This window comes from Catharus ustulatus, chromosome 29, assembly GCF_009819885.2.
Source record: "Catharus ustulatus isolate bCatUst1 chromosome 29, bCatUst1.pri.v2, whole genome shotgun sequence".
Lineage (NCBI taxonomy): Eukaryota > Metazoa > Chordata > Aves > Passeriformes > Turdidae > Catharus > Catharus ustulatus.
This window is the reverse complement of record NC_046249.1, coordinates 6,453,848-6,471,811: the sequence shown is the minus strand read 5'-3', so window position 1 is coordinate 6,471,811 and position 17,964 is coordinate 6,453,848. Positions and strand designations below refer to the sequence as shown.

Below are 17,964 nucleotides of genomic sequence, written 5' to 3'. Positions count from 1 at the left end.
CAGCTCACCTCAAAGCCAAGCTTTGAGCAGGGGCCACTCATGATAAACTCTAAGGAAGTTACAATAAAACTTCAAACTACACAATTAATTTCTAATATTCTATAAGTAAATTTACTTTAATTCTCAACAGACCATATATCTCTGGCTGTGGACTGCAGTCAATTTCTTAGTCACCTATCCTGGTTTCAGACACCAAAGAGTTAATTTTTTGTAGTAGCCAAGAGGAGATGTGGCTAAGGTCTGGATGTTATTTGACACAAAAGGGACACTCTCTCTGTCTTGTCCAGGGAGAAGGGGTTCTTTGCAGCTGAGAAAACATAGTGGACAGAATGGTCTGGTGTTATTTTTTTGGAGGGGGTGCTTTCCATGACGACTTGACCTTGGTGAACTGTGCTGGCTGTTTTGGGACAGCTCCTTGTCTTGCATGTGCCTTAATATTGCTTCCATTACGATCTGCTCCAGTCCTTAATGTGTCAGGGATCGAAGATGCGTCTAAGGCTTACCATATTTGGTCCACTGTTGTGTACATTGATATATAGATGCATAATGTAGAAGAAGAACTTTATTGTTAGTTAGTAAGACTTTAACCTTCAGAAATGAAAATGTGTATGTCACCTGGCAGGGGATTCAACCTATGAAAGGGAAATAATATACAATAAAGCCATTGGTGGCATGGAGGTGTTATCATGGACTGTTATGACCTCATCTTACACATTGGCCCCGTGTGAGATGATGTTGAAACTGGCCACTTCTAAGGAGGAGATATAAGGTGTGGAGGGGAGAAGAAGACAAGATGCATTCTGTTTTTATCCAGGAGACGCCCTGAAGGTGCGTCCTCCTGCTTGGGAGCCATGCTCCATCTCCTTCTCCTGTTTAGCAGCTTCTCTAAAATCCAGGGGCTGGTATGTATTAATTGCTAGTGTGACTAGTAAAACTAATTTGCTTTGCAATTATGAGTGTGCCTTGAGTTTTTTGTGCACAGGCATCCTCCCGAATTTGCAACACCTTCCCAGGCACAGAGGTGATGGTCACTGGTACGTAATTCCACGGACCAGGACAGAGTTAATGTTCTTGCAGTAGCCATGAGGGCTTCGAGCCTGGAGCTGTGTGGGCATGACCAGGTTGTCATTCTGTACCATCCACATCACATCAGGGGAAGTGAGGTGGAAGTGAGGGATTCTCAGTTCTGAGAAGGAAGTGGGGGAAATGTGCATGTGGTGGGCCCAGGGGTCATTTTCTTCATTGTCTCAGAACCATGCAGTACCTGCTGGGTTGGTTGGTTGGTTGGTTGGTTGGTTGGTTGGTTGGTTGGTTGGTTGGTTGGTCAGTGAGCACTTTTTTGAATGTAAATCACCCTCTTTTTGTATAGTCCTGTTATTTAAATTGTCACTGTTACTGTTCATTTTCTTATCACATTACTGTTTCCAGTAAATCGCTCTTGTCTCTGACTTTTGTTTCTCTCTTATAGGAGGGGGTGAAGAGAGGGTAGCATATATGTAAAGCTGAATTTCCAGCTGGGCTTAAAAGCATGACACCTTTTTAAAAGCAGGACTGATGTTTTCCTTTTTCCAATCACTGATACTTCACCTGACCATCATTTTCAAATAGGATGGAGACTGGGTTGGCAACTGCATCAGCCCTCAGGACCTTAGGATGCATCTCATCAGGTTTCATAGATTTGTGCCTCTTCAGTTCCATCAGATGGTCTCAGGGTCTCAGACCTGCTATTTGCTGATGGTGGAAGGGACGTTGTCTCCCAACCTTCACCTGGAGCAACTTGAGCACCTTGCAAGAAGCAGGAAGTCTGATGGCCAGTGGAGTCTGAGGCAAGGTCATGCATGGGTTCAGGTCTGTGCAGGTTGCGCAGCAGGAGAACGACTCATGAAATCATTAAACAGACAGGTTTGCTGATACACCTGCAAACAATTAATACTTTGGGGCTCTTAAATCTTTACCTTCTTTATGTTTTTAAAGATCCTTCAGCAACTTGGAACATAACAAAATCAGTTCAGGCCTGTCTTAGCCTCAATCTAGTACTTGAAAAATACCATCAACATCAATTTGGAATATTGGAATTACAGACTGTGGATATTTAAAACTGTAGTGCATATTAAGAAGGAAGTAAAAGTTTTGGGGGTTGGTTGTCATATGCCTCATAATCAGTGTCTGTCCCAAAGGCTGTTGCCAGTTGGAGTTATGCAGTATGAGTTTTGCCAAAACAAGTTTGTGATTAGTCAGTTAAAATATTTTCTTGTGAAATCACTGAGTATTGAACTCCATCTTTTATTCTAAATGGCACCTTCCTAGACTTGAGGTGTCAGAGAAACATCTGAAGCAAGCAGAGCATGAGGCATGTAGAAGAAGGCATCTGGCTAAAAATGGGGATCTACATATTCAGCTATGGCTCCATCTCAGGAACAGTGTTTGGTCCTCTGGCCACGCTGAGCAGGGCACTTACTACACCTTTGTCAACCAGGGCACTAGACCTGTGTTACCCATGAATTAGAGCAGCCCTGATCCCTCTCAGGACTTTCCCTGAACAGCACAGGCTTCCCACATGTTTCTACTTTTCCAGTATGAATTCAAACACACTCTTCACCGGTTAACACCATGGTGGGCTTAGCCTCTGGGGGCATTAGGCATGGACACAGCAACTTTCCGCTCAGCCAAAGTGGACAGGCTACACACATGTTCTCACACCAGGGATCATGAAGGGTCGGGGTGCTGGAAATGCTGAGGTCAGGGTGTGGGGGAGGATCCCAAGGTACCAGGATGGCAGCATGCCCACCCTAAATTCTCAAATCAATGTTCTTTATGACCACTGGAGAAGGCAAGTGCAGAGAGCCCGAACAACTTTTCAGAAGTCTACCTTGACACTGCTCCTGCCGGCATTTATCTATCTTCAGGAAGTTTATAGGAGGCACTGTCCAAGAGACGTCATTCTGGAGATGCAATGGGGGGATATCAGCATGTCATAGCTGTACAGGAAAGGAATATGGTCAGTAGTGAAAATCCTGTAATGACACAGACAAGCAACAACATCAGCCTCCCTGATAAGTTTGGACCAGCTCCAGCTCCCTGCCCCTAAAACTTTACTCGGGCCAAGCAGAGGCATAGCAGCAACAAACCACCTGGAATAACACAGACACCTCACACTCCTCAGGGTAGATGGCACCAAATATTCTTGGCCAGTTTACACCCTATGCCCCTTTACTGGAAACTTAAGAAACTAGCAATGCTGCATTTGCCACCTCTCCCAGAAAGCAGGACATTACAGGGATCTGAACTGGACAATCATTTGCAACTTGCTGTTGAAGAGGAGTCTGCCACTGTAAGCAAAGGGGTCATTGCAGAGAATCCCCTCAGCACCAAAGAGCTTCCAAAAGGCTCTAAAAGATGGAATAGGCTTCCCTAGGGGAGGAGCTGCAGGGTTAGACAGCAGAGCTTTTTACATTCCTGTCCAGGACTAAGAGTGGGGGGAGTGTTTGTAACCATAAAGACTGATTCTCCAGCAAAAGTACCTTGATCTCTGCAGTTGAGTAAATATCACAAATACACACATTGTTGCATGCTTTACATATCAGTGCCCATAGCAGCAGCACTCCATGCTCCCATTGCTGGGGACATGGAGTGGGGGTGTCACTTCCCATGCTGGACATGAATAATCATCTGTTTCTTTCTGCATCATGTTTGCTGGGTGTCAGATTAAAGGAAGATGAGTTACCCTTTTTCCAAGCTAAGTGCTTGTGTGCAAACTAAAAATAAGAAAGTGCTGGGGTGGACAAGAGAAGTTTTCAGATGAGAGATTTATGCAGGGGAGGCAACTGTCTCTGTACAACAAAAAGTTTTCTGAAATATGAAAACATTAATTTTGATATAAACAAAACCCAAAAGGAACACGTTTTGCTGCTCCTTTTTAATTAAAAAGAAAAAGCTTTCAGGACTTAAAAGTTTGATGTAAACACATTCAAAATGTTTTATCAGCCTCCTTCCTCAACTTTGCCAAACAACCTTACATAGACTTTCACAGCAACACTGTACAAATCCAGTATCAGTCTCCAGTAGTCAAACTTTTCATGTTTCAAAGCAGAATAAGTGAGCATCTTCTACAAAGATTATTCTGATTATTGTTGCCAGTGTGTTTATGACAGCTGGTCCATGCTGCTGATACTTGTTTATCTCTAGAGCCAGAAAGGAAATGTTTCAAGTGGAAAACTAGGCATGTAAGATGCAGGGCAGTGGTGGACCTTCCTCAGGTGCTATTCTCTGCAAAGCAGCATTACTGACTGCCTTGTACCTCACTGGCCTAAAGCAATTAGAAATACAAAACTGCTGAATGATTGAGCCATCCCTATCCTACTAATAGTGTGATCTTGATGGAGGTAGTAGGAAGGCTGCATACTATATGGCCAAACATAATAGTGAAGGCAGGCTATGAAAACTGCAGAGTAAGAGGTGACAGATTGCCTCATTGGCTTTCACCCACAGTCAGGTCTGTGGAAACTGGTTCCTCCAAACTGGCAGAGAAGCAATTGTGTGTAAAATCTCTCTATGAGAAGTCAGTGTCCACAAAGGAGACAGAGGAGTCCTGCAACTTTATTAAAATAGAAAAGGAGAGAGTCCACTGGGGCATATCCCCGTGGGGTCTCTCTCTTGGTTTTGGATGGCTTGGCCTCCTTTTATCCTAAACTCCCGGCCACACGTTGCACTCTTCCTTTCCCCATTGGCTAAGGTACCAGGAAAGTACAGCCTTCCCGAACCACCTAGTCCCCCTTGAACTTGGTATTCTACTCCAGAGTTCAGAAGTTCAGACTTGTGCAGAGTCCCCCACTTGCCTGTTCCAGGACTCAGGCTGTCTGGGCTCAGTAACAAACCTGATGCTTGAAGTTAGCAGAGACATTAAGACCCATTTCAAAGACGTTAACCCATCGAATTGTTTGTAAGGACATAAGCACACATCTCCCCTATCAAGGCCTCCTGGCTCTTGTGTCCTGCCGCTGCAGCCTGCAGTAGCCCAGACGCCACTGCCCAGCATTTCCCTGAGCCCTACGAGTGCCTGCTCCAGCCGTGCCGCTCTGCACAGAGCGCCGGGGAGAATGCGGAGCCCGCTGCGCGCAGCCAGCCCTAGCCCCAATCCCCCGAGCCTGGGCAGCGGCCCCGTGCTGGGGCTGGAACGGGGCCTCATCCGCTGGGGCCGGCGGAAGTCACGGGCACAAAGAAAGAAAGAAAGAATAAGAAACGAGCTGTGGATGTGATGCTTGGCTAACCCCTCCTCTCCAAAGGCTTTCTTTCCATCTTCAAAAGCTCTGTGCCTGCTGTTACTGTGCAGTTGGATGTGGGCAGAGCCTGTCATTCGACCTGAGCAGGCAGAGCTTGGTTCCTGAGCCGCTCTGAACTCCCCCCTTCCCCCGAGCCCTCCACAAGCTTTGCTCCAGGTCTACAGTTTGAAGGTATGGTGAGCACCCTGTAAAGGTAATACTCTGCTCAATTTTGCATGAAGACTTTGTTAATCATACAGGAGATCCCAAATGTGGGCAGGATTACCGATCTAGGGAAGCATTAAAGAGGTTAAGGGACTTGAAAGGATCAGAAATACTCTTTCTTATTTCTGGTTTTCAGAGATTTAGTGCATTTCCCACCATCACAGCAAGAGGGGAAGAGGTATCACTAATATAATTTGTCCTTATAGATTTTATGTGAATCCAGATTTTGTGAACAGATGTTCATACACTTCTGACCTTCAAGAAGCAGCTTTGCTCTTGGGCTGTAAAGGAGCTAAACTGCCTAAGGCAGTTACATTAGCTATGTCACTGCTTTCTATCAATCTTTTACATGCTCTCTGACAGCTATGCAAAATGTGTATTTTAACCAGAACTCAGTAGGTAATTTTTTTGTGCTAGATGCCTGGTTGTTTAGACTGAGCAAGCACCACTTCTTTAAATTTCATTCTCTTTTCTGACACCACATTTTAAATTATCTAACTTGAAAGTGCTAACAGACCTCCCCCATCAACTGGTTTGTGAGACAATGTTTTATACAGGATGAAATATATATGCAAAAAAAACCTCATGCAAGGGAAGCATATAATGGAATTGAAACCTTACTAAATAACCTTGTTACTGCGTACCTAAATAAAATCCCTCAGAGAACACTTCTTTCCTGAGGCTCGTTCCCTTTCTTGGCAGTGCCTAAGCATGTTTCTGCTACGAGGTGGATGACTGGCCTTCCCCCATCCCTGCTGGGATTTGGATCATTTAGGAGCCACTTGCTCTGCATTTCCTCTTCCCTGCTGTGATCAGAGGCAGCGGGTGCCTTGTGACATTATCAAGTGAGACACTCCATGGTATAGGAGTGTTAGAGGGGAGAGTCTGAATAATACTATATGTTAATAATTGATTGTTTATTTGTTGGTTTTGTATCATTTAATTGCATAGTGTTGCAAGGGAACCAGCAATAGTACATTCACAGTGTGAAGCATAGTTTCCAGATTTACAACTGTGTAATTCCCATGTGATTCATTCCCATTGGTTAGCTCTGGCTGTGATGATGACCTGAATGACATTGTAGCACAAGGCTTTTCTGTCCAGACTGCAGATCAGGAATGCAAGAGTGTGTTTGTATGTGGAAAAGCACCAGGAAGAGGGGCAAATTAGTCAAAGCGAGAGCACACAAAGGCTTTCAGACCTTCAGATGGGATTCCTGAATTCTTGAAAGACTGGCATTCATTAGTCACTTTGTCATTCATGTCTTTAAGTAAGAAGAGTCTGTAAGTTTGACCAATTTTACACGAGGTAGCAGGGTTTGAGTTAACCTGGGGTGAGGAGATGTCCAGAGCTGATCTCTTAGCAGAGGTGCAAAGAGTGCAAGCATCGAGGAACAGGGTTCTTGTACTCAGCATGGCCAGAGCTGAAGGGGAGATTGGTTTTGTTGGTCCCCATGCTGGAGTCTTACCCTTCATGTTGCACTGCATTGACTGTCAGCAGTGCTAAAAAAATATTTCAAAGCAGAGCAAAGTATGCAAGATGCTGTTCCAGAGGCACTTCTTATCACAGTGCTAAAAGAGGTCTGAGCAGATAGTGCAGGTATCCTGGCAAATGTACACAATTCATGGGACCAAAGTAGAGCAGCGGCCCGACAAGCAGATAAACACATGGCTGGTTTTCTTCCCAAGTTCTTCAGCATGGTGTGCTGTGATGAAGAAGAGTGGAATTTTCCATCTGGTTAATCAGACTTTGCGTGCCATGCTGCTGTCTTCTCACCATGGCTGCTTGCAGATGCCCATTTAGCTGCAGGCTATGAGTGGTGAGATTTCTCAGGGGCTTCTCCTAGGTCAGGAACAATCACTGGAAAAGTAGATCAGAGAGCTCACATAGGAGGTGGCCTGATAAGCTGGGAACGTGCCTTCCCTTTGGCTCAGTTTCTGTAATGAGCTGTGAGATAGCTTGTGTTGCCACTGTTGACACCGTAGAGCCAGCACAGCACCACTCCAAGCTTTTCTGAGCAAGGACTCGAGCCCCACATGCCTGCCTGAGCTCAGCTTAACACCTACAGGCATTTGGGGCCACTTCATGAACCATCTGCTTTATGACCCATGAGAGGGAATGGGGAGAAAACTCCCTGTGTGGGAATTTGGAAAGGATGCTTGGGCTGGAGGCAGGAGTGATCCCATATACCATGACTGCCTATGCATGACTGTGCTGCGTGCTGGCACAGGACAGCCAACTTGGAGCACCCTTCCCATGTATGCAAACCTTCCAAATCCCAGCCCAGTACTGTCTGTGCATGCTGCCTTCATGGGCCAGGGAGATCCAGGCACCAGATCTGTGCAGTCTCACTGAGTGAAGTGTGCTCAACAAAACCTTCTGTACCACCAAAGGGGGAAACCAATCCTGGAGACACCAGCTCAGGAGAATTGTTTGAAGAGGCAGCCACGCTTCCCCCAGTAATACTTCAAAGATGTAGCAGAAAGGGAAAAGCTTATGAAGCCGAATTTGTTCAACAGTTAATTTGAAACAGGACAAGATACAAATACAGGCAGATAGCTACATATGCCTTTGGTATAAGATACCATTTGACAACAAAGGCAGTTTGGCAAGGAGATGCAGGTAGTGTCACCTGTCTCCTCTGAAAGAGGAGATTCTGTATCTTTCTGATACAGCTTCCAGGAGATGCTTCACAATGGGGAAGATTTGGAGATTCCTGCTGGGAACCTCTGAGTTCTCCACTCTGAGGCCTTACAGCAAGGCTTTACCCCAAGGTGAACAGATGTTTGAAAAAATTAGGAGCCTAAAGAAACATGACAGAAGAGTGTCATTAACAGAGTGAAATCAAGTCTCTGAAGAAAAGGGAGATAGAGTGCGCTTTTTCTAGGGAAAATTTGAGAGAATGAAATACAAAGTCCATGAGGAATGGCTGAAAGCAGATAGTTTTAGAGGATTCTGCAATTCAGTGGAGGAAAGCCAATGGCGTTGATTTCCTCTAGAACTGTCTGTATTCTCTAAAGTCTTGTGGTTTTTAATTCTTCTCTTTCAAGAAAGCCATTGAATAACATTGAGGGTAGACTCCCAATTGAAACCAAATTGCAAAATCAAACCCCAGAAGTTATTATAATGCTTTGGTAGTTTAAGATCCCACTTGGAAGGAGAGGAAGAGGAACCATGTGAATCCATGCTGAGGGAAGTGGTGATTTGAGGAGGCATCTGGAAAAAATTTGGAGGCGCTGCTGTCCCAGTGACAGTTGCAGGATCATCCACCTTGACTAAGACTTTCATACCACAGACCTCACTTGCACTTTAGTCTCTAAGACTGCCTGCAGGTGCTGTATGTATGAGTGTTTGCTTCTCCATGGTGATTAAGCTACAGCCTCTTGGTGTGCCAATGTCAGCACTACCATTAGCATTAGTAGGTTCAGTTCAGCTCTTCTACAGCAGCAGCTAACTGCTTCTTCATAGTGATTATGCATCATTTCCAGGGTCAGGTAGACCCAGGCTTATAGAATTTGCATGAAACTGTGGTGAATTCATGACCACCAGTAGACAGTAATGCAGGTTCTAAAATTCCTTTAAAATAGTATATTCTACTTAAAAGAAAATTAATTAACACAGGGCTATTCCTGTCCTGAAAAAGGAGGTCAGATTAGATGATCACACTTGGTCCCTTTTGTCCTTGTAATACATATACAAATACACAGCATTGGGTGCTGTTGGAGAAGAGCAAACTGCCAATGGTAATACCATATGGAGAATGGCAAAGAAAATGGGCCAATTTAAATCTGGACAAATATATCATCAGAGCAGCAGAAGTGAAGCCTTTCCATCCTATTTTCCCAGCTCAGAGAAGGCAGGCAGCCCATAGCAGTATCAGACCAAGCTACTTGAAGTAACAGAATCATTTTGTAACATCCTTGGGTTTGTACAATTCATTAATAGAGGATGCCCAAATGAAAGTCATGTGCTGTTGTTGCAAAATCATGCAAGCTATTCCCCTGAAATAATTAATTGACAATTCAGACATTTCAGTCTATTGACATGGAACAGGGTGTACATGAAGGTGCTCTCTTGCAGAGTCTTACCCGCAGAAACAAACCATGTTCAGAACAAATAATTGTGTCCATTATTGTTCAGAAGACTGTTGCTGCTGCTGTCAGTGATTGGGGTTTTTTAATTGCTTAGCTACATAAAAAATGCCTTCAAACAATATAGTGTAACCTAAATGTAGCTCCTCTCAACACAGCTGCTCTTCCAGTTTTGGCCTCCCTGCTATGATGGTTGTCTTATGGGACGACATCACTCTATAGTGAAGATTCTTGGGTTACCAGGGACCTTCTAACGTCACTTAAGCCAGAAATTGTTCCAGAGTGATTGCTTCCAACCTGATAACCTTTGCTTCCTAAGAAGCCAACTCTTATTCTTGGGTGGGATTCCCTTCTCTCTAACCCTTCTTTGTTACCTCATCATCACCCACCTTGTGAGGTTGCATTGCCTGGCTCTCTGTAGAGCAGCCAGAGCAATAGGGCACATGTAGAATTCAGCTGTCCAAACTTATAATTGAGTGCAAGAGAACTTACTAGTGTAGTAAAGAAGAATCTCAGATAGGTGTAAGGAGTTATGTAATAGTTAAAATGCCAATAACATATAGAGAAGGCACATCTGGTACGTTGCATTTATGACTGATCTACTGCAGAAGCAGAAAGTGATTTTCCAGCCACTGTGACAAAGTACAAAAATTTTGTGCTGATATTCAGCCAGACAGATGGTGACTGTTGGCATCTTCACTGAAACTCCACTCTGCACAGAAATTCCAACAGTTCAGTAGAGAGAGCTGCTACACCTGGGAGTCTGAGAACCAGGGAGGTCAATTGTGGAGTAGAAAGAACAGCCAACCACAGGCTGCAAGAGGCAGAGCAGAGGTGGGAAGGAAAGAGAGACATAGCCTGCTCATGAAAAGGAAGAAAAGGCATTAAAAGACAGTACCACATTGGCATTGGAATTGTGTGTGTGCAGCATAAGCAGTAGAAGAAAGATGCAGTCCCAAGTCATGGCTAAAACACAAAATACAGTAGAATAAATGTACGAATACAATAAGGCAAGTGAAAACGAAAAGGTTTTTTAGAAAGAACTTGTTTGTGACATGAAACCTGAATCAAGTCTTGAGTAGGTCAGAGAGAACAACTGCTAGTTTGTAGTGCAGCACCCAAGCATGGGACTGGGAGCCAAGAAGAAAATGAGCGCACTTTAGAATGACAGAAACTTCAGAAATTCACAAAACTTTGTCTCATTCATCAGTTGAAACTACTCAGACAAAATTTGGGGGTAATAATTTTTGTCACTGGATATATAGCTTCACCATCTTTGTTTTGTTGTCCCATCAGAAATTCTAACCAAATGTCCTGGCAGGTGCTGTCATGAGAATTGGCATCATATGCTCTTTCTCTTTTAGCTCTCAGGACCCTTGCTCCTCCCTCCAGACTGCACCCAGGAAAAGCACCATAGCAGTTTGGCTACACGAGACTTGTAGCCTATAAAAAACAAGGCAAAAAATTATGAGAGGTACTCACATGAAGAAAAACTGCAGCTCAGGTAGGAGTAGATTTACATCAGTCTGATCCAAACCAAAACATTTCTTTACATTTCTGAATTTTCCTGAGCTTCATGTGTGGTAGGAGTTGAAATTTTGACTTTTTGTTGAAAAATAGGGCAAAAATAGATGTTGAGAAATTGGCATTTCCCATAGGAAGGAAATTCCATTATTTGAGTAGCTCTGTGAAACATGAAGGAAGTTCATTTGCAGAAAGTCTGCTAACTTGTAATGAAGGTCACAGCTGCATAATTAGACTGCGTTCCCAGGGCAGTGAGCAATGCAGGAGACAGAATTAATACCAACCTCCAAATTAAGGTTACTGTAACAAGGAGAACAAGACAATAGAATTGCAAAATCCAGGGAAGGGAGGGCTGAAGGATTGCTTAACACACAAAGAAATCACATCTTTCCCCACGACAATTAGCAGCAGGGAATATCCCAGTGGTTTTTTACACTCCAGCAGAAAGTATTCATGTCCTAGGACAGGTTTAGGTATAGATGGTCCATATCCATTCGCCCAGTCACCACATGTTCAGTTGAAAGGGCTGTCACACTTGCCATTCATTACATCATGGTCCTGAAGAGCTTTTTTTCCAGCAGTTCAGAGAAATCAAGCGCTTTCAAAAGACTGATATGCAAAATGCTTGCTGGAAGCCATGAAAGCCATGGGACAGTGGATACAACCATCTGCTTGGGTTTTGTATTCCAGCCCCACAGTCTCAATGCCTCCTCCAGGCTGTGCATCCAAACTAACTGCCTTCTAACAGAGACTCACTAAGGAGCTTTACCTTATCTTTACATTATGAGTCAACCCTTAGCCCAATTTTATGTGTTTTTCCTCTTAAAGATCCAGTAGAAATCAGTCTTTCTTAAAAAGCAGAGATGATAAAGAAGGAGTTCTTCTGTTGGACCTGCAAACCTCTCCTTTAGACACACGAGCCCTTTGAGAAATCTTGTCTCAAGAGTCATTTGCCCAAAACTTCACTTGTTTAGGACTTGGTCTTTCCAATTTGGGCAGAAATACGGATGCTGTTCTGGATTTATACTTTTTTTCTTATATATATTTTCTTACACATTCTTTACATATTTATTTGTAGCTTTATAGTCTATTATTGTAATTTAGCTTCAGTATGTTCCTAGGCAGAAAGACAAAACAAATTCCAGGACCCCTATGCTATCTTGGTTCTCCTTAGAAACCAAGCTCTTCAAGACATATTTACATACACAGGGCCTGGTCCTTATCTGAGGGAGGAGGATTTAGAAGGTGCTACAACTAGGGGGCATTACTTCCTGGAGTGTACTTCTAATTGGGAAAATTGTACACAGGTCATGCAGGGCAAGCATCTTCAGCATTTTCCATCTAATGGATTGTGCACCTAAGGATCTTTATATAAAGATGCCCCTTTTTATCACCCTGTCTGGCTCATATTTCTAGGACTAGAGAAAATGGCATCCATACAGACTGATGTATTTAAAGATGGAAAGGGTGCAAAACTGCCCTGTCCCCATGTAACATTTTTACTCTACCTGTTTATTAGTATAAATAATTTTAAAAGGTGGTTTGTGGAGGAAATTTACAGAGAGCTGATTTTGGAAAGTTATTCCAGGCAGTTTCCCATCAAGCTCTTCCTTCATCTTCAAGCAGCTGTGCAAGGACAGCATCAGAACCCTCTGTAAGGTGACTCCATGACAGGAGGCGCAGTTGTCATGTCTTTTCTCATTGCCTCTCACAAGGTGACATTGTGAGTTTCCTTTTTACCCATTGTTGAAAACTTAGAGTATCATGTCGCCTCTGATGTGGATGATTAAGTGTGGATGATTAAGCCTGGTGCTCAGGATGAGGAAAGACTTGGGGGAGTTAGCTGACCATGGGTTTGTTCCCCAAGGATTACTCTATCCTGGAAAGGCTGCCTGGGCATCAGGCAGCTCCATCCTGAGGGAGCAGAGCTCTTCACCTCCTCCATAGCTTCGGGCTGCTGCTCTGTGTCCTATTTAATAACTTAAAGTTTCCTGGAATTTGCCACTGGTACAAGTTGAAATATGGAAAAAGTTGCCAAAGGAGAATGTTTAAGTCACTTGTCACTGCAAATCTATGGCTAAAAAAGGCCTATGGGTGCAGAGATTCTAGGAGCCAAGCTGAACTTCTGGCATTGGAGGTGGAAAGGACAACCATTCACTGTTAGCCAAACACTGCTGCCTAGGTGGAATCAGGGAATACACCAGCATTTGAGGGGTGGCCAAGTGTGTAGCTGCTGTCACTCTCTGGGTTGCACCAGAAATGCACTTGTCCAGGGTAGGAGGGCTCTGCTACAGGTCATCAGCCCCCAGCAGTGCCAACAGTGCTGTCAGGTGACCTTCTGCAAAAGCAGCTGCTGGCCAAGCTATGCGAGAAACAGAGGCATAAGGAATAGGACATGTCATTTCTCTGGGACTGCCCTAGCAATGGCTGATGTGGACCAGGAGAAGAAGCAAAGAAGATCAACCAAGCGCCAGGTTGGGCCACCACAATCTGTCTCCCTTTACCCCTGTGACTGGACTGACTCTCAGACACATTTCTGCAGGAGGTTTGTGGTGTGTGGTACAGGCAGAGCACACCTATTCCCCAAAAGCAGAAACATTAATTTTGGAATAAAAATATTTTCTTGGGTAGCCCATTTCAATATGTGTTTTTCTGGAAAGATGACTGAAACTTTGCAGGGCACAGTACTTGAATTTACACTCCCCAGTTGACACTTGCATGACCTGAGATGTTGTTGAACCTTCAATAAGATGATTAGGGTCATTAGTTCCATCTGAGCCATGGAATTGTGTGAAGACCAAGCAAATTACTGGGTTTAGAGAGTGTGTCCTTGTCTCCTAATGCAGAGATGGCTTGTGTCTGGAGCAAATTTAAACAAGGGAGAATGACAGAGACAGTCATGACTCCAAATGGCACATTGAATGAAGTCCCATCTGATCACCGTCCTGATTTATGGTTGCACTCAAGTTCTTTTCAAACCTAAATCTTCTATAATTCTCTGATCAATGTCTGAAAAAGCCAGTTGGTGCTGGAAGTTCGTCTCTGTAACCTGGGCTGAAGAGGTCCAGTTCTCCTCTTACTACAGAGCTGATGAGGATACAGGATTTGGGAGAATTTCCAGGGTCATCTATAAAATGAGCAGGACTCTTTGGCTTTGACCTGCTCCTGCCTGGATGAGTTCAAACTCTGTGGCAAGCTCCAGCCGCAGATGCAACATATCAGCATTGGTATGCCAAAGCTTTAGTACACAGCAAAACCCCCACACTGGGGCCACCTGAATTAAGGAGAAGGCTACTTTCACTAAATAACTGTGTCCCTTGTGAGTCATGTGTCTGGTAGGTTTAGGAACAGAGGTGCTGTTGTAACTTGGGTGCTGTGGCTTGATTTTTGGATATAATTTTTCACTATGCCACATTCAGAGGCTACCATGGGCTGTGTGGTGCTCACATCTGTAACCTGGCTTGTGGTTTTGACATAGTCCATTGATCAAAATTTTGAAATGTGAACTTTTATCTAAGAAGCTGCATCAGGAATCAATATTTAAGAAATCAGTGAGCAGTAGAAGTTTGGCCTGCTTCCTTGGAAGCAGAGTCTGTCTCCCTGACAGACTATACAGCTACTGTATTTCTTTGCATGCTCAGTGTGAACTGATTCCTCCATGTGATGTGACTATACATCGAAGGGAAAGTGCAGCAATTTGGCTGAGGCACACATATGTCTGAACCCTAAGGCTGATCTGGACAAACCACAGGGGTGTGTCTGGACCTCAGAGGTCCTGTGCAGACAGACTGGACCAGTGAAGGACCTGCCTGTCCAGTACTCAGTTGTTGCTGCTGGATTCACTTATGCATGCAGCTTCCCTTGTGGAAGGAACCCTTGTAAGAGGCAGGAGTGGAATGGGGACGAGATTTGATTCTCATTTAACTGCTGCCCTGCTCTCTGTTACTGCTAACTCTCCTTGAAGCGTGTGTGAGGAGGCAGAAGAAAGTGCCAGCGGGTTTCACTGGTACCGTGAAACCCAGTAACGGCTCTATGCAATCTCCTGGTGACAGGTGCTTTCTGTGCTCTGGTCTGGTGCAATCGTCAAAGATTTTTTCTGTCTCCTCCTACATGCCACTCCCCCACCCCTTTCTGCCATGTATCCTGAGCATATACAGTCTTCCTTTCCTCTCTCAGGAGGTATTGCTCAGAGCTCTCTGCTAATACTGTACCTTTCTAGGGAGAAAATCCTGCTTCCTGCCTATGAAAGAATTAAACAACGAAACAACGCAGAATAATCCCCCAAGAAGAAAACCACTTGCTCCCCCCTGTGCTTGACAACCTGCACTGGTTCCAGGTGAGTGGTTTTATCAGTGAATCTGAATGCATGAATAAGAGTGATGCCAGTATCAGGGGTGAAGCAGGGCAGGAGATTTCCTTGGGCATATGCATGAGAAAATGGCAGGGATAGCTCTCATCTGCATTAGGACAGGGGACTGCCCAGTGGGGCTTGCTCAAAAATGGGACTCTATGTCTTGGGCTGGGGTTAAATGCCTGGTGGGAAGCTTGAGTGGGACAACCTTAACACAGGACCTTGGTATGAGTAGGGAGCATTGCGGAGAGTGGCACTTGCCCTTCCAGTACCGGACTTAGGCCCCAAACCCACTGCTCAGCTGGGGATCACTGTCATTTTAGACTTCAGCTCGGCTGAAATCCCTGCCTATTGCAAATTCCTCTCCCTTTAGCTGGTGGTCTCTCAGAGAGGTGGGTCAGTGGCTAGGCCCTGAGCAGATCTGTTCTCCACCTGGGTCGATTGTTATGGCAGGAGTTGTCTGGGAGGGAGCTGGATGACAGGTATGAAGAAACAGAAATGCCCTACTGAGCAAAAAGCCCTTCCAGGGGCTGCTATAGCAATGCAAATATGGCCGATTTGGGCTTGTGAATAGAAATTTTCAACATAGGATCTTTGGCTGCACTGCTTTCAGCTTGCACTTCCTTTCCCAAAAGACAAGCAATGGGCCAGGCTGCAAAGGGTCTAATAGCATGAAAGGTGAGGATGCCTCCAGCCAAGGGGAGGGCCTATGAACTCTGTAAGAATAGAGATCCTGGTCCTCAAGACTGAAAAAAAAAAATCCAGGCAATAGCACAATGGCTGGATTTAATGCTCCTGATCACAGGCACTGAGCTACTGATGGGGGGAGCTCAGGTGGGAGTGGAGACATCTACTCTCCCTTTGCCATCTTTGCAAAGACAATCCCCACAAAGCACCTGTTTTACTCAGCTGGCAGTGGGGGGACTGTAGCTTCCCGCTGGAGTGCCCATGGTCTGCCCAAAAGCTAGTAGAACTTGAGAGCTGCTAACAGCAACTTTTAGACCACTGACAAGAGTGACATGTCCCTTCCTCACAAGCATTGAGCTTCCCCCCTGCTCCGTGTGAGGATGGGCTATTTAACTCCTCTCCCGTGGTGATCCAGCACCAGAAGTCCACCTTAGAAAGACTGACACAGTTTTTTCAGTGACCCCTTGCCTTGTTCTGCTATGCCTAACTATTCATAACTCTTTACAAGACCTCTCCTTCTGCAGAGATTTCTCCTTCTCCCACTTTGGGTGCTTCCTTGCTGCCACCTGCAGAGACTTCCCTCACTGAAAATTCTGCTGGTTTTGATGTTGAACATAAAGCAGAGTTTCCTTGGAGACAAAAGAAACAGTGGGCTCCAAGTGCTGATTATTTCACAGTCTGACTGGCTTTCAACAATGAAAACTAAAAGGGGGGTTGCGTTAGCAGAGGGAAGAGGGAGCCTGGGGCAGCTGTCATTGAGGAGGACACCTGATATGCTATTCCAGTGTCATCCCTTTAGCAGCGTGGCTTGACCGAGTTCCACATGCCATGCCTGTGGCAGGGTGTGATGGTACACGCTGTACCAAACACTGCTGTCTTGGGATTATATTGCCTCTCTTCCACCAGCCCCTGGAGGCTGGTAAACCTGGGAGAGGGTTTGCAATGGGCATTTCTAATTTGGCTGACTTCTACCAGTCCCAGGAGTAAAACTGGCTAATTAGATTAACCTCTTTTTCTGTTCTTCTACACAGACATAAGTGTAGAATGTCCCAATAGTGGGACACTGGTGTAAAGCAGCCGCATTTCAGTCATTGTTTCCCATCTATTTGTTCTGAGTACTGACAACTGAGCCTGTCCCAGCCAAGAGCCTGAACCCTCTGAAGAATGGAGTTCTCTGCTGTGCTGGACACACAGATTTTTGCCTCTCTTGGGGCAGATTATTTGATCATCAGCCAATATCTCTTGGACACATTAGGAGCTAGAAAGCTGTACCAGTGTGTTGTATGAGGGCAGAACAGGCATGGGATGACTGCTGTGCTCTGCCTCATGAGAGAGCAGGGCACAGGACAAGAAGGGAGACAGTCTTCATCTGAAATTTTTGTTACTTTCACCAATCCCACGCACCATGGCAAGAGTGCCCTGTAATGCCAAGTCCTGCCAGTGGTCAGGATCTTCCCCTTTTCCAGAGGAGTATCTCACAATGGATCCACTTGATTGATGGCTCCCCCTCTGCTGAGACATCCCTGGGTCCTCACAATCTGTCCAAGAACCACAAATGGCACTTGGCTGTTTCAAGAAAGCAGCATTTTCTTGTTTGTCTTTCAGTGCAGTGAAGAAATGCAGTGCAGGGGTCAGAGGGTGAGAGAAGAGTGGAGAACTGACCATATCCCTGTGCTAATTATAAATGTAAATCACCTCCAGAACACTGCTATGGAAAGGATGTGCCAGTGCTGTCTGAAGTAAAGTTTTGTTTCACAGCACATCAGCAGAAGGAAGATCACAGCATTGCTGAGGTTGGCAGGGACCCCTAAACATTGTCTAGTGCAAT

The 17,964-nt window shown here is 44.9% G+C and overlaps 1 protein-coding gene across 6 annotated transcripts in view; it reads left to right on the top strand.

Moving 5' to 3' along the window:
- The first annotated feature begins 5,252 nt into the window (after nucleotides 1–5,252).
- The window catches only part of LOC117008456 (excitatory amino acid transporter 4-like), a 34,239-nt gene continuing 21,527 nt past the window's right edge, over nucleotides 5,253–17,964 (top strand). For 4 of the 6 annotated variants that reach the window (XM_033082333.2, XM_033082334.2, XM_033082332.2 and 1 more), the window contains exon 1: nucleotides 15,229–15,434. The gene's annotated coding sequence lies outside the window, so the exon portion shown is untranslated. Of the gene's footprint in view, nucleotides 5,473–15,228; nucleotides 15,435–17,964 lie in introns of those variants that run through there. The other 2 variants (XM_033082330.2, XM_033082331.2) reach the window with 2 other exon arrangements.